Genomic DNA, 12,470 nt, shown 5'->3' with positions numbered 1-12,470 from the left:
TAAAAACTAGAGTGAGTTCAATATTAATACAACTCACATGGCAGTTAATGTGTTAAACACAGTAAGAGGCTAGGCTACCAGGATTAAGAGCCAGACTACCAGGATTAAAACTCTAGCTTTACGACTTAGTTGTGTGACTTTAGGAAAGTTACTTTGCCTGCCTGTGACTCAGTTTCCTTACCTGTAAATTGGGGATAATAATATTACTGATTATTGAAGTTGGGCTGAGGAGTAAACGATGTTTGGTACCTTTAAGTGCCACTTTACTGGAGCAAGTGCTACATATACATTAGCTATTAATTGTCACAAAAGTCCTATGAGATGGCTACTACAATAGTACTACAATCATACTACAAAACTATAATAATAGCTCAATTTTGTAGCTGAGGAAACCAAGCCTAGGGAGGTTACATAACTTGTTCAAGGTCATAACAGCTAAGAAATAGCAAAATGAAGACTCCAAGCCAGGATGCCTGATCCCACCTCTTGGATGCTTTGCTATCATGCTCTCTTTCCTGTCCTGAAATATTCTTCTCTTGGTCTGTGTTTTGGTAGACACAGGGATTAAATATCCGCAGAGAAGATTCTGCTAAAGAGATCTTTCAAGAGCCTGGAGAGCAGGAATATTCTATGAGCCAACTCATAGTGACAAGCCCGGCCCCCTGCAAGTGAGAAGGGGAGCTCTTCCCCATCAGGCTTCATTTTTCAAGGTAGAATGGAATGGGTAACCTTTTTTGCTCCCTGAAGTTAAAAATACTTTTTAAAAATGAGTTTGTCGTATCTTGTTGCATAACACTGAGCAGTATTTATAGAACATAGAAATGAATATGAAAACTTATATTTTGATTCATGGCATCTTAGAAGTGGTGCTTTCATTAATAACTCTGACTTGAATTTTTCCTCCCAAATTATCAAAATTTTTACTGACCTTTACAAATATTTTTCTGACTAGGAGTGGGGAAAGGAGACTAGAGAGGAAGGAACAGGGAGGAAGCACATTCCTAAAGACACTAACATTGTCAATTTCTGAAAAAGCAATTCCATGTATTTTGGATGTCAGCCTGAGAGCTGCCATCATGTGACAGACAGTATGGGGTGTTTGGGTCCCCAAGTATTAAAGACTGTTAATTAGAGAGGTAAGGATTGCATTTTTCTTGAGCTAATTGTAAATAAGAGCCTTCATTGAAACAATATCTCTTAGTAGAAATTTAGGAACTAGCAATTAATAGGCAAAACTGCGTACTAAGATTTTTATTGCATTGATTCCAAAATAATTAGGTTGGCAAACACATTATGAAAATCTCCCTCCACATTAATACAAACTGCTGCTATCGTTCTGTTGGTTTTTAAAGGATGGCTGCATCTTACCATGAAATGTATTTCCACGTTTTGCCAAGTATTAGGTGATTGATTTTATTTCTTTTATTAGATACTTAGGTTTCCCTTACTTTTTTATGTATTGCTTAAACACAAACCTGCTTTTACAAGCCTCTTGCTGCCCAAAAGTTTCCTTGTTCAGCACAGAGAAGATTTCTTGCTGATCAGAGTTTCCCCATTCTTTTCTTTAAGCAAACACTGAAGGCTTTCAGCAGCTGCCCAAGATATCACTTTAAAACCCCTTAAGGCAGTTTGAAAGGCCTCCAAAAAAGCATGACATTCAATCAAAGTTCAGTAAGGAAAGTTTTAATGAATAAACTTAGTAAATTAGAAAGCACTGCGGCAGAGTGATTAACTCTCATTTGGGCATTAGTGTTGAAATTAATTAAAATGTTTAAGCCATAGGAGGCAGGCTACCTCGTCAGGACCCGGCTCTGCCCTCAGAGTCAGTCTGGATCCAGGAGTGATTCATCTTGCACAGATGAGAGGGGGATAAAAGGAAGAGAACAGTCAGGACAAATGTGTTTTCAATGGTGCTTAGCAGCAGGAGACCACTGGGACTTGAGAGCAACACTACTGGAGTGTGACATCATAATACGGTATGTACACTGCGGACTGGAGTGAAAAGGGCTTTGCACTCACATCCCTGCCCTCTCGCCTTTGGACTGGATGCCATGTATATTTAATTTCTCTGCCCGGCAGAATGCTGCATCCTGCTCTCTTCAAAGCCCATGCACAAATTAGCTCTGTTTCCCTGACTCTTTTTAAACCTGCTTGCCCACCGTTTTAACGTTCATGCAATGACAAAAAAAGGTGGGCTTGGCACCCCGGTGGATTTCCCTAAGATCAACTCCATAATGAAAATATAATTGCCTCAAACAGACTCTCAGACACACAACAACGGATTTATTGTTTAAATTCCCTTGACGATGCGCAGGGCAGAAACCATCTTTTCAAGAAACCCAAAATATTCCGTTCCCATTAGGTTTTAAAATATCTCGCAAGCTCGATTTCTTTCCAGAGCTATGGGTCTGTGGATCTTCTTATAGAAACCCATTACCATCTGGCTGTTTAACAAATCCGTGCCTGCTTAAAATTATAAATGACAGCCCATTCCATAAAGAGAAAAGTCCTCTTTGACAGGAAAACAATCTCAGTTGGTTCTCCTTGGATAACAAATGGACTCGTGTCAGGCCCGGCACCATAGCCGTTTCCAAAATAGTACAGCAATGGATTGCTATTCCTACTTCAGGGGTCTAAATTAAGGGGTTTGCACCTACAAGTCTGAATTATTTGCACCAGGAGAAAATTATTATGATTTGCTACAGATCTACATTCACAACTTTAAAAACTGTCCGTCTTCCTTATTTTTTGCTCTATAGATTTCTTGTCAGCCACAATGTCAGAGGTCACTGCCAGAGTGTCCCTTTGGTACCCATTAACTATAACCAGCAAACTTGTCCACTATTGATCCACTATGTCTAAGTATCTATTATGGTGGATATAAAAGGTGGCTTCACATCTTTCTAAACAGATAATTCATAAAGGCCAAGGGGTCATGGCTTGTGATATATTATTCTTTCACTGTATCTGCAACTGAATGGACACACAGAGAGAGAGGGTGACAAGGAGGTGCCAAGGGTCATGAGTGTTAGACTAGAGAGGTAGAAAGTTGTGTGTCAATTGGACATGTTAACATCCATATAAATAATAAAAGGCATTAATAATATTTGCTCATGACCTCATTATCGATTCATTCTACAAAGAAGCAGAGGTTCCTAGAGCAAATGAAGACAGAGTTGATTTTTTTACCACCAAAGTTCAGTTGAGGTTGAACTCTAAAATGGAAGTCAACTGAAGACAGTAAAATATGTTCCAGTAGGCATATATTGGGCCCTGGGACTGATAACATTTTGCAGGTAATGCACCATCTGGGGCAAAGCAACTGTTTGGGGCACAGAAGCTGCAAACAAGAAGCGTTAGGAATCTGCCGGCCCCGTTGGGTTCAGCACGTCACCACCTTCCTTTGGGATTGTTTGATTCATCATGTTATTCAGCCTCCGCTGGTTTGTATTGAACACCCAGCAATACACTGCAGAGGCTATTCCCAATGTTCCACACGTTCCCAGCCTAAAGTAAAGCATCTCATTAGGAAAACAATAAGGATCTAATGAGTGAGACTTGCTCACAAGTCAGCTGAGGTTGGGCTCATTTAATGCCGTTTATGGTCTTCTACCCACTGGAGAACCAGGAGACGGTGCGCTTTCTCAAGACTCTAGTTTGGAGGAAAGTAAATTGAGATGAATCATGGTGAGATGAGATAGTTAAAATGTCATGCTCCATACGTTTGAATGCATCCTTCAAGTTCTGAGCAGTAAAATGCGACTGAACGCTGAAACAAGAGAAACAAAGAAAAAGCAGATAACCAACAATACACATCCTCCTTCTTGGACACATTCTTCCCTGGGGAAAACCATATAGCAGCTTTTCAAAGCCATCCTTGAACATACACCCCTGCGTGCACACACACTCCCTCCTGATTTTACCTTCCTTTTACCACTGAACTTTTTTTCATTACAGCCTTAAAAAAAAAAAAAAAAAAAACTATTATGGCTGAGGGGATGACATACCAAAATTGCAAGATTTCAGAGATGAACAATAAACCACTAGCTTTATTTCTGTTTACAAATGTTAGCCAGACCCTAGACTGGCTGGGTAAATTACAAATTGTCTCCAATAAACGTGGGAGCTAGTGATGATGTGTTTTGAAAGTCAGGATAGGCTCTTCGAGCCAAAGGAGAGGCTTGGAGAAAGGCTGGGGGTAGGCACAGGCGGATGTGGAGCTGTGGAGTTGCTTCGCCGATTTCTCCTCACAGAGCCCCATTCATCTCAAGTATCTACGAACTCTATAACTCTAAGTTAAAACATCCTAAGAGAAACCCAGCAATGACCTATTTCCTGGAAGCAACCAATCTAAGTTAATAGTCTGACCCTGGGAATAGCTTTTGTTTGTTATGTGAAAGCCCAGTTATTGGGACAACCAAGGTCTTGGGGGAATTTCCCTTCAATGTCTGTGGTTCTTAACCTTTTTGTGGATCAAGAACTCTTTGGAGATTATAACAAAAACTACCATCCTTCTTGAGAAAAATATTGACACACACAAAGTTCTGCATATGGTTTAGGGATTCATATCATTCCTGAGGTTGCCACAGGTTAAGAACCCCTATTCTAAATAGGATTTAACAAAAAAAGAAACAAATGAGCATTCATAGACTCTGTCCTTCCTTTTTCAATTCAATAAAGAAAAAATGAAGCTTAGAGATGAGCCAGCCATTGTAACCTTCAGACTCCAAATAATACTGTCCTTAATAATAATAATATCTGAGTGTCATGTTAGTGGTCTCTATGGACATCTCTATTCTTCATAATAATTTTTATTTTTATTTAATGTTTGGAGATGTTGTAAAAAGTGACTACTGTTTCAAAATGTGACCTCTGTGAGGTTTAAAACCTACTGAATCAGATGAGATATGAAAGCGTTCAATATAATGTATGACTTAAAGCTATGTTTTTTAAACTTTAATAGGAAATGTCTGACTCTCAGATCACTGTTTCTAAAGCCTGGCAGACAGAAACATGTCTTTTAAAAAGGCCTAATTTATATACCAAACAGAGATCCAGCAGATAGAAATGATGCCTGTCTTCTTTACCCCATGCAAACCTGAGGCTTGCATTTGCTCTGAATAAACCTCGGCTCCAGCAATATTTTAACAATAATTACTCATCTCATTGTTTTTCAAAGATTTTTAAGGTATAGCGCTAGACAATGGGATACCAAGATAAACAAATCACAGTCTTTGTCCTCGGGAGGCTTATTGTATTATGGGAGGACAGAAGTGTGTACCTATCCAAGTGGCCTCTGTGGTGGCTTAGGCAGCCTCCACTCCCTCTTCCTCCCCCTGCCAGGACTCCATTTTTATTCAGGTACCCACCCCTCCTCTACATAAGCTATGCCATTTAGGGGAAGCTGTCCCATCCTGGGCTGAACCAATCATGGTAATCCTACACACACCCTTGCCTGTGATTGGTTCAGATATGCTGGCTTCAGCCAATTATTTTTTAACTGGTGATGGTCATTGGTCCAGATACGAGCAGGTGACCTAAATTGGCCTCATCACACCAAAGGGAAGGACAACTGGAGGAAGATTCTCTCTCTTCCCTTCCATGAATGTTGTCCCAATTGCTATTATTGACTGTCTCGCTGCCATTGGAGAGCTTAGCCTGAGGACAAAGCCAACACATTTGGGAGGGCAGATCTGAGAAAATTACAGAGAACTGAAGTAGAAACCCTGATTATACCACGGGTGAAACCCAGTCTACATACAAATGGCCCTTATGTGAGATAGATCTATTTTCGTTTATTTAGTCTTTTTTCAGCAGGGATTTCTGTCCTGCATATCCCCAAAACTTCCTGTCATCTCCATCATTACAGAGTAACAGCCCCCCTGGCATGCTATGGGAATCTTCAGAGGGAGCACAGAGGATGGACACAATCATCCTGCTGGGAACTTCTCAGAGGGGGGATACTTGAGCTGTGTTTTGAAGGTTGAATAGGAGTTAGCCGAGCAGACAGAGAAGGGAAGGGGGTTCTAAAGAGAACAAGTGAACAGAGAGATGTTGGGCTTTCAAGGTTGCTGGGAGAGTTGTATGGCTAGAATAAAGGAAGCACTGGAGGGATGTTTTGGAAGATGAGACGGGCGACGTAGACAAGGGCCAGATCATGAAGGGTCTTGCACTCTGGGTGAATGTGAACTTTCTATCAAAGGTACTTGGGAGCCACTGAAGGATGTTAAGCTCTGACGTGGCATGATTGGTTTAGCATTTTATACATATTGCTTGTGGCCAGTGTGGAAGACAGGTTGGAGAGGACAGTTCTGGAGACAGAAAGATCAGTGTAAGAGCCTCCCTTTTGCTGAAACTCCCAGGTGTCCTGTCCTGCCAGGAGGCAGGCAGCATGGGGCCTTTCTGGACAGTACAGGAAAGGTGTCTGTGGAGACTGGTACAGAGCAGTTATTGTTGATCAAAATGTGTAACAAGATCGAGGTCTTTGACTATTTGCTTAGTGTTCATGATCCAGAACACAGGGTCACGAATCAGCCCCTTACTAGCTGTGTGGCCTCAGGCTAGCTGCTTAACTTTTCTGAGATTCCATTTTCTTGTCTATAAAACGAGGATCCTAATACCTACTTTGCACTGTTTTGAGAGTAAAAGAACACTTACAAGCAGATAAGGCCACCAGATAATACAGACTAGATTAATGACTTGCTGGATGACTGAGTGACTAGATGACACAAATGAATAGTTTTCTCTACTTATGCTAACTATGTGGCTTATAGATTTGAAAATGGCAGGCCCAGTACATTGGGAGACGTTACCACTAGATGAAAACTTATCCCCACTACCTTCTGAGGTAAGTTTAATTCTTATAAAAAAATTTTTTTTTAATGAGGGCAGATATGCCCACAGGGATTGCAGAAGCTTTTGCTCGGTCATTGATTAAAACAACATGCTTTGGCGCCCTGTGGATGTATAGCTCTCCATTTTGGGGGCTCAAGAGGAAGCATTATTGTAAATCACTTTGGAATTAAATGCTTTGGAGTTCTCCATATGACACCCACAAAGGGCTTGAGGGATTAGGTTTGGGACCGAGCTCAAAGGATGCTGCCCAGCTGGTTCACACAACCTACAGGTGGAGGAACTAAGGCAGGTGCTTGTCTGTGCTCCTTTGCATAAGCTGGATCTGTGGAGCCCCCAGGTGGACCGTACCTATGCAAGGGTGGTAAGGCAGAAGGAAGGGCTAGGGCGGGCAGTGGGGAGCCAGTGCCAGCCTGCAGATGCTTTCATTTAACCAGAAAACTTGGAGGTATAACATGCAGTGGTTGAGAGCTTTGCCATCAAAGGCATCTGAATTTGAATTCTGGCTCGCTCGCTTACTAGCTGTGCAACCTTGGGCAAGTGACCTAACCTCTCTGAGCTGTGATTGTTTTTTCATTTGTAAAAATGGGATATAATTACTGCAATTCTACGAAGTGGGAGTATACCTACTGCTAGGGGTTATTATGTGGATTAAATAAAATACACATGTAAAGCATGTACTCACCATAATATATGACAGATGGGTTATAAACGTAAGTTATTATTACTTATAATGGACATCTGTAATTTGGGGTCTGTCTCATCAAATAGTTGCACTGTGATTTCCTTTTGGGAAATTACTCTTCCCGATTAGGTGTAGCCTTGGTGCCCTCTAGTGTGCTCACTGTCCACCTTAGAAGCGAAGAGGTCCCTGGAGGCTCTACCCACAAGGTCTCTCCCTTCACGACCTAGTACAGCAAGACGTGAGCATGTGACCCGAGCTCATCCAATCCGACTGTCTCTCCTGGGGCTTTGGACCAGGCAAAGAGTAAGGCGGGGGTAGGAAAACAGTGGGGTAGTGCCTGAAGAAGACAGCCTTCCCTTCACCAGTGTTGGTGACCAAATCAATCCTAGGAAGGCTCCATTTGCTTACACAGCCAGCGTCCATTCCTGTTGCCTGCAGCCAAAGAAGTGAAGCATTGTTGCTTTCCGCCCCCTGGGAAACAAGCGTTTCCTTTCACGCCCTGCTTCTCTTCTTGTCTGCTCTACTCCAAAGTGCACCCCCAAACAGCCCTGGATAGAATGTTTCCCAGACACAGCCTAAATTTTTATAGTTCCTCGCATGTCTTCAAGACGTCCTTTCTGTTCGGATGCCCGTATCCAGCCCTCATCCTCTAACAGACAAATTCTAACCCATTCTTCAAGCCCTGGCTCAAATGTCACTTGGCTGGGAAGCCTTCGATGACTGCCCCTAACCCCGCAGTACAAAAATACTTAGTCTCCGCCGTCCTTCCCATGCTGCCACTGAAGCATGTGCTGCACCTGGCGTGTTGTGTTGCAGTCGGGCTGTCGCTGCCATCGAGATGGCGTGCTCTTGCAGGATGGTTTCTTTTTTTTTTCGAGACAGAGTCTCACTTTGTTGCCCAGGCTGGAGTGAGTGCCGGGGCGTCAGCCTAGCTCACAGCAACCTCAAACTCCTGGGCTCAAGCGATCCTCCTGCCTCAGCCTCCCGAGTAGCTGAGACTACAGGCATGCACCACCATGCCCAGCTAATTTTTTCTATATATGTTAGTTGGCCAATTAATTTCTTTCTATTTATAGTAGAGACGGGGTCTCACTCTTGCTCAGGTTGGTTTCAAACTCCTGAGCTCAAACGATCCGCCGGCCTCGGCCTCCCAGAGAGCTAGGATCACAGGCGTGAGCCACCGCGCCCGGCCAGCTCTGTGTTTCTAGTACCTGACTCAGAGCAAGAACACAAGGCGCTCTTGTTGAATGAATACGAGAATATTTCTTACAAATATATGAATTGTGCCGTTTTGTGGGCAAACATTTATCCTTGGGGCACGTCTGGATAATTCAGAATGGTAGGCCAGTTCTATAAGCCACTCAGTCCTCGCAATAGTGGGGAGCAATCTGTCCTTGTCCCGGTTACCCAAATTGACCATCTGGATGGATCCAAAAGTTTGAGATCATTGTCTAAAGGCCTCTTCTGTGAGAGTTACACAGCAACGTAGTTACATGACAAGAGTAGCTAAGTCTTCTGTGGCCCTGACCACACGCCAAGCACCAAATAAATATTAACTCATTCAATCCTCATAATGCCCCTAGGAAGTAGATGCTGCTGTTTTTTCCTTTTCACAGATGAGGAAACTGAGGCACAGTGAGGTCAAGTCACCTGCCTACAGTTATGTGGCTGACAAGTGGAAGAGCTGAGCTTCCTGCCCAGGCTGTGCTCTTCCATGCGACAGTGACTCCTCTGAGGAACGAGCAGGCTCTCAGCTCGATTTCTCAGTGCTCAGCCTGGTGTCACAATGTGGGGGTTGAACCCAAGACACTGGTGGCTGTGGGTGAAGATTCGCCCACCTGGTAAGAAGCATTAACAACGAGTGCAGAGCACAGACACAAAGGAGCTGACTATATATATATATATATATATATATATATATATGTATTTTTTTTTTTTAGGCAGGGTCTTTCTCTGTCTCCCACGCTAGAGTGCAGTGGTGTCATCACAACTCATTGCAACCTCAAACTCCTGGGCTCGAGCAATCCTCCTGCCTCAGCCTCTGAAGTTGGTGGGACTACAGGCATGCACCACCACACCTGGCTTATTTTTCTATTTTTTGTAGAGACGGGGTCTCACCCTTGCTCAGGCTTGTGTCCAATTCCTAGCTTCAAGTGATCATCCTGCCTCGGCCTCCCAGAGTGCTAGGATTACAGGCATGAGCCACTGTGCCCGGCCCAGGAGCTGACTTTTTAGCTAAGCTAGAGTGGGGTGGTGATGGGGGGTGGGGATCCTTCCATCATATTTGACAATTCTGAGCCACTGAGCTAACCCTGTGCCAATACTACTGACACTATTAGCCTTGGCTAAATTCACCAAGCTGGATTTGGTAGGCAACAGAGGGGTAAAGGCTCAATGCTTAAGTTTTTAAGTCAAAGAGTACTGAATGTGAGGCCTGGCTCAGCTGTCTGCTGCTGTGTGTGGGATCTTGAGAAAATTACTCAACCACAGGGTGACTTAGTTTCCTCATCTGTAAAATGAGCCATGAGAAAAGTCTGCATGTTAAAGGATAATTATGAAAATTAAATGGGATAATTATATGAACATTACTTGGTATGTTTGTCACCTATTAAATGGTGGTATTATACAAATATTCGTACAAACATCTGTGCTAATTATGGGAGATTTAGTGCCCAGTGGCACTGTGGGTGTTTCAGGGAGCCGTGGGAAGGAAAAGAGTAGGGGTGAGAAGAGAGCACCCCATCCACTTTGCCAAGGAGAGGACAGTCCCTAAGAATTAACACCACTGCCTAAAGTGCCACCTCTGGCCACCCAGTTCTGCACAGGATCCCACTTGGTATGTGCACAAGGTAGGGTTTGTGGTTTTCACACTCGAATATCAAGGCTGGTGGCTCTGTGGGATTATTCTGTACAGCAAACCCAACGTCCTTTTTACTACTCTTTGTCGCCCTTCAAATTTCCAACTAAAAAAAAAAACTTTCAATAATGAATTTGGTCAAAAAGGCTTATTTTACTACTAGTGCCTGTTGCCAAAGAACTATGATATTTCTCATAAATCCTGAGCTGTGCATTATGACAGCCAGTGCTTGGGTGAAGTTAGCACCAGCTTCATCCCCAAGAAGGAGAAATGAGGGCACGATCTGCCCAGAGTCCATCAGCCCACACGTGCCCTGAAGCCTGGTATTCAGGGTGAGGGATCCCAACTCACCAGTCCATTTAAGCTTTCAACTTTGCAGATTCCAGTTTCAGATACAGAGTGCTTTCAAATGCTTTCCGTAGACACCAGACTTCATTGCAAAGCTCTCCATTAGCTGCAAACCTAACAAATATATACAAATGAAGTGCATTTTGAAAGTAAGAAATATATTCTCTTGATGCACCTGTCTCAGCTTTTAATAACCACGGTTTGCATGGCTCGTCGATTAGACCCATTCTCTGAGAGATTCTTGGGCTGAAAGTTGAGGTAGAAGTGAGTATGAGCATATGAAGGTATTACTGTACTCCAGGAACACACTTATAGTTAAAACACGTTGATAAGCCCTCTCCTTGCAGGATCCAATGGGATGAAAATAATTGTATTGCCATCCTCTTCTCTATCCATTTGTCCCTAACACTGGGACATGAGAATGATGCACTAAATAACAATCTCAAAAGGCAAATCCCACAGAGTGTGGGAACCTCTGAGGATTGCATGTAGGTGCTGTCACTCCACAGCTGGCATCGGCGTGAACTCCCACCACTGGGATATGGAACAATTTGTAATGTAACAATCAACAGAAATATTGACTTAAATATTTGCTCAGCTGGGAGCTGGGAACTACAGGAATCACCAAAGGAACAGCACCATGGCACGTCCAGTATCCCAAGGGGTTCTGAAGAAATTCGCACCGTGCCTCTTGCGAAGCAACCCCTTCTCCCTTTATGTCACTTGAGGTTGAAGTTAAAAATGATACTTTCTCCTCCACCCAGCTTTTGAGCTGCACTGAAGAGATGAGCTGTATAAAAACGCAACCTCTAAAACGTAAGGACACACAGCACTTGCCCGTTTCACAACGGGCGAGCAGCATTCTGCAGATTCTAATTAGGAAAATGTCCCACTGGCCCTTCTCCTGAGGGTGTGACGGAGTCTCAGGGCTTTGCAGAGCTGCATTTGGCTTCGCCCACATGATTGTAAAGCTCCCCTGCCCGCCACCCCCCACCAGCCAGAAAAACCCATCCGCTTAAGCACCAACCCCCCACCTCAGTTCTCATACACTTTCATCTTGTTCCCAGGATCCACTAAAGTAAATAAGACGTCCACCCAGATAATGGAAACCCCCCAGCTCTCAGTTAGTGCTTTTTCATGCCAATTAAACACATTTTATACAGTCATCGTAGATGCATCAATGACTGCATCGGAGACGCCAATAGGGCTGCGGCAGACAGCAGCCTAGCAAATGAAAGGTATTGCATGCGAGTTTTCTCTCTGTCTTATTCTAACCACTAGGCAACGGTCTCAATTGAAAACATTGATTCTGAAAGATATATATGGATATATAAACTGATTAACCAGCTTATTTGCTGCTGATTACTTTACTAATAAAGATCTCAGGGTGCTTAATTTAAATTAATACTTCTTTAATGAAAATCCAGCTTAGAACATAAAAAACAATCTTGACAGATGCATTTATTGCACAAACATACATTTATCTACGCCAAGCCAATTGAACATACAATCATATTTGGCTGGAGTTATAATTGATAATGATTCTACAATTATTACTCGGGTTAGGTATGTGTTGTTCACCAGAGTCACTCTGATAGTCTTAGAAGGTTTTCTCCTCCTGGAGGCTGAGAGGAGCCAGGGGGAAATATGCAAGGGAAGCATGCAAGGCAACCTCAGAATATTTGGTCACTTTTGAGATGAGGAGCAAGATCGTCTTTCTTCCCCTCC

The 12,470-nt window shown here is 43.2% G+C and overlaps 1 long non-coding RNA gene across 3 annotated transcripts in view; it reads left to right on the top strand.

Annotated features, from left to right (window-relative positions):
* The first annotated feature begins 592 nt into the window (after positions 1–592).
* LOC142876835 (uncharacterized) overlaps positions 593–12,470 on the top strand; it is a 12,362-nt gene continuing 484 nt past the window's right edge. The window contains exon 1 of one of the 3 annotated variants that reach the window (XR_012923649.1): positions 593–710. This is a non-coding gene — a long non-coding RNA (uncharacterized LOC142876835). Of the gene's footprint in view, positions 711–1,793; positions 1,977–2,139; positions 2,191–12,470 lie in introns of those variants that run through there. The other 2 variants (XR_012923648.1, XR_012923647.1) reach the window with 2 other exon arrangements.

Source organism: Microcebus murinus, chromosome 2 (genome assembly GCF_040939455.1).
Source record: "Microcebus murinus isolate Inina chromosome 2, M.murinus_Inina_mat1.0, whole genome shotgun sequence".
NCBI lineage: Eukaryota > Metazoa > Chordata > Mammalia > Primates > Cheirogaleidae > Microcebus > Microcebus murinus.
Note: the sequence above shows the minus strand (reverse complement) of the source record. Positions and strands in the feature narration are given on the sequence as shown.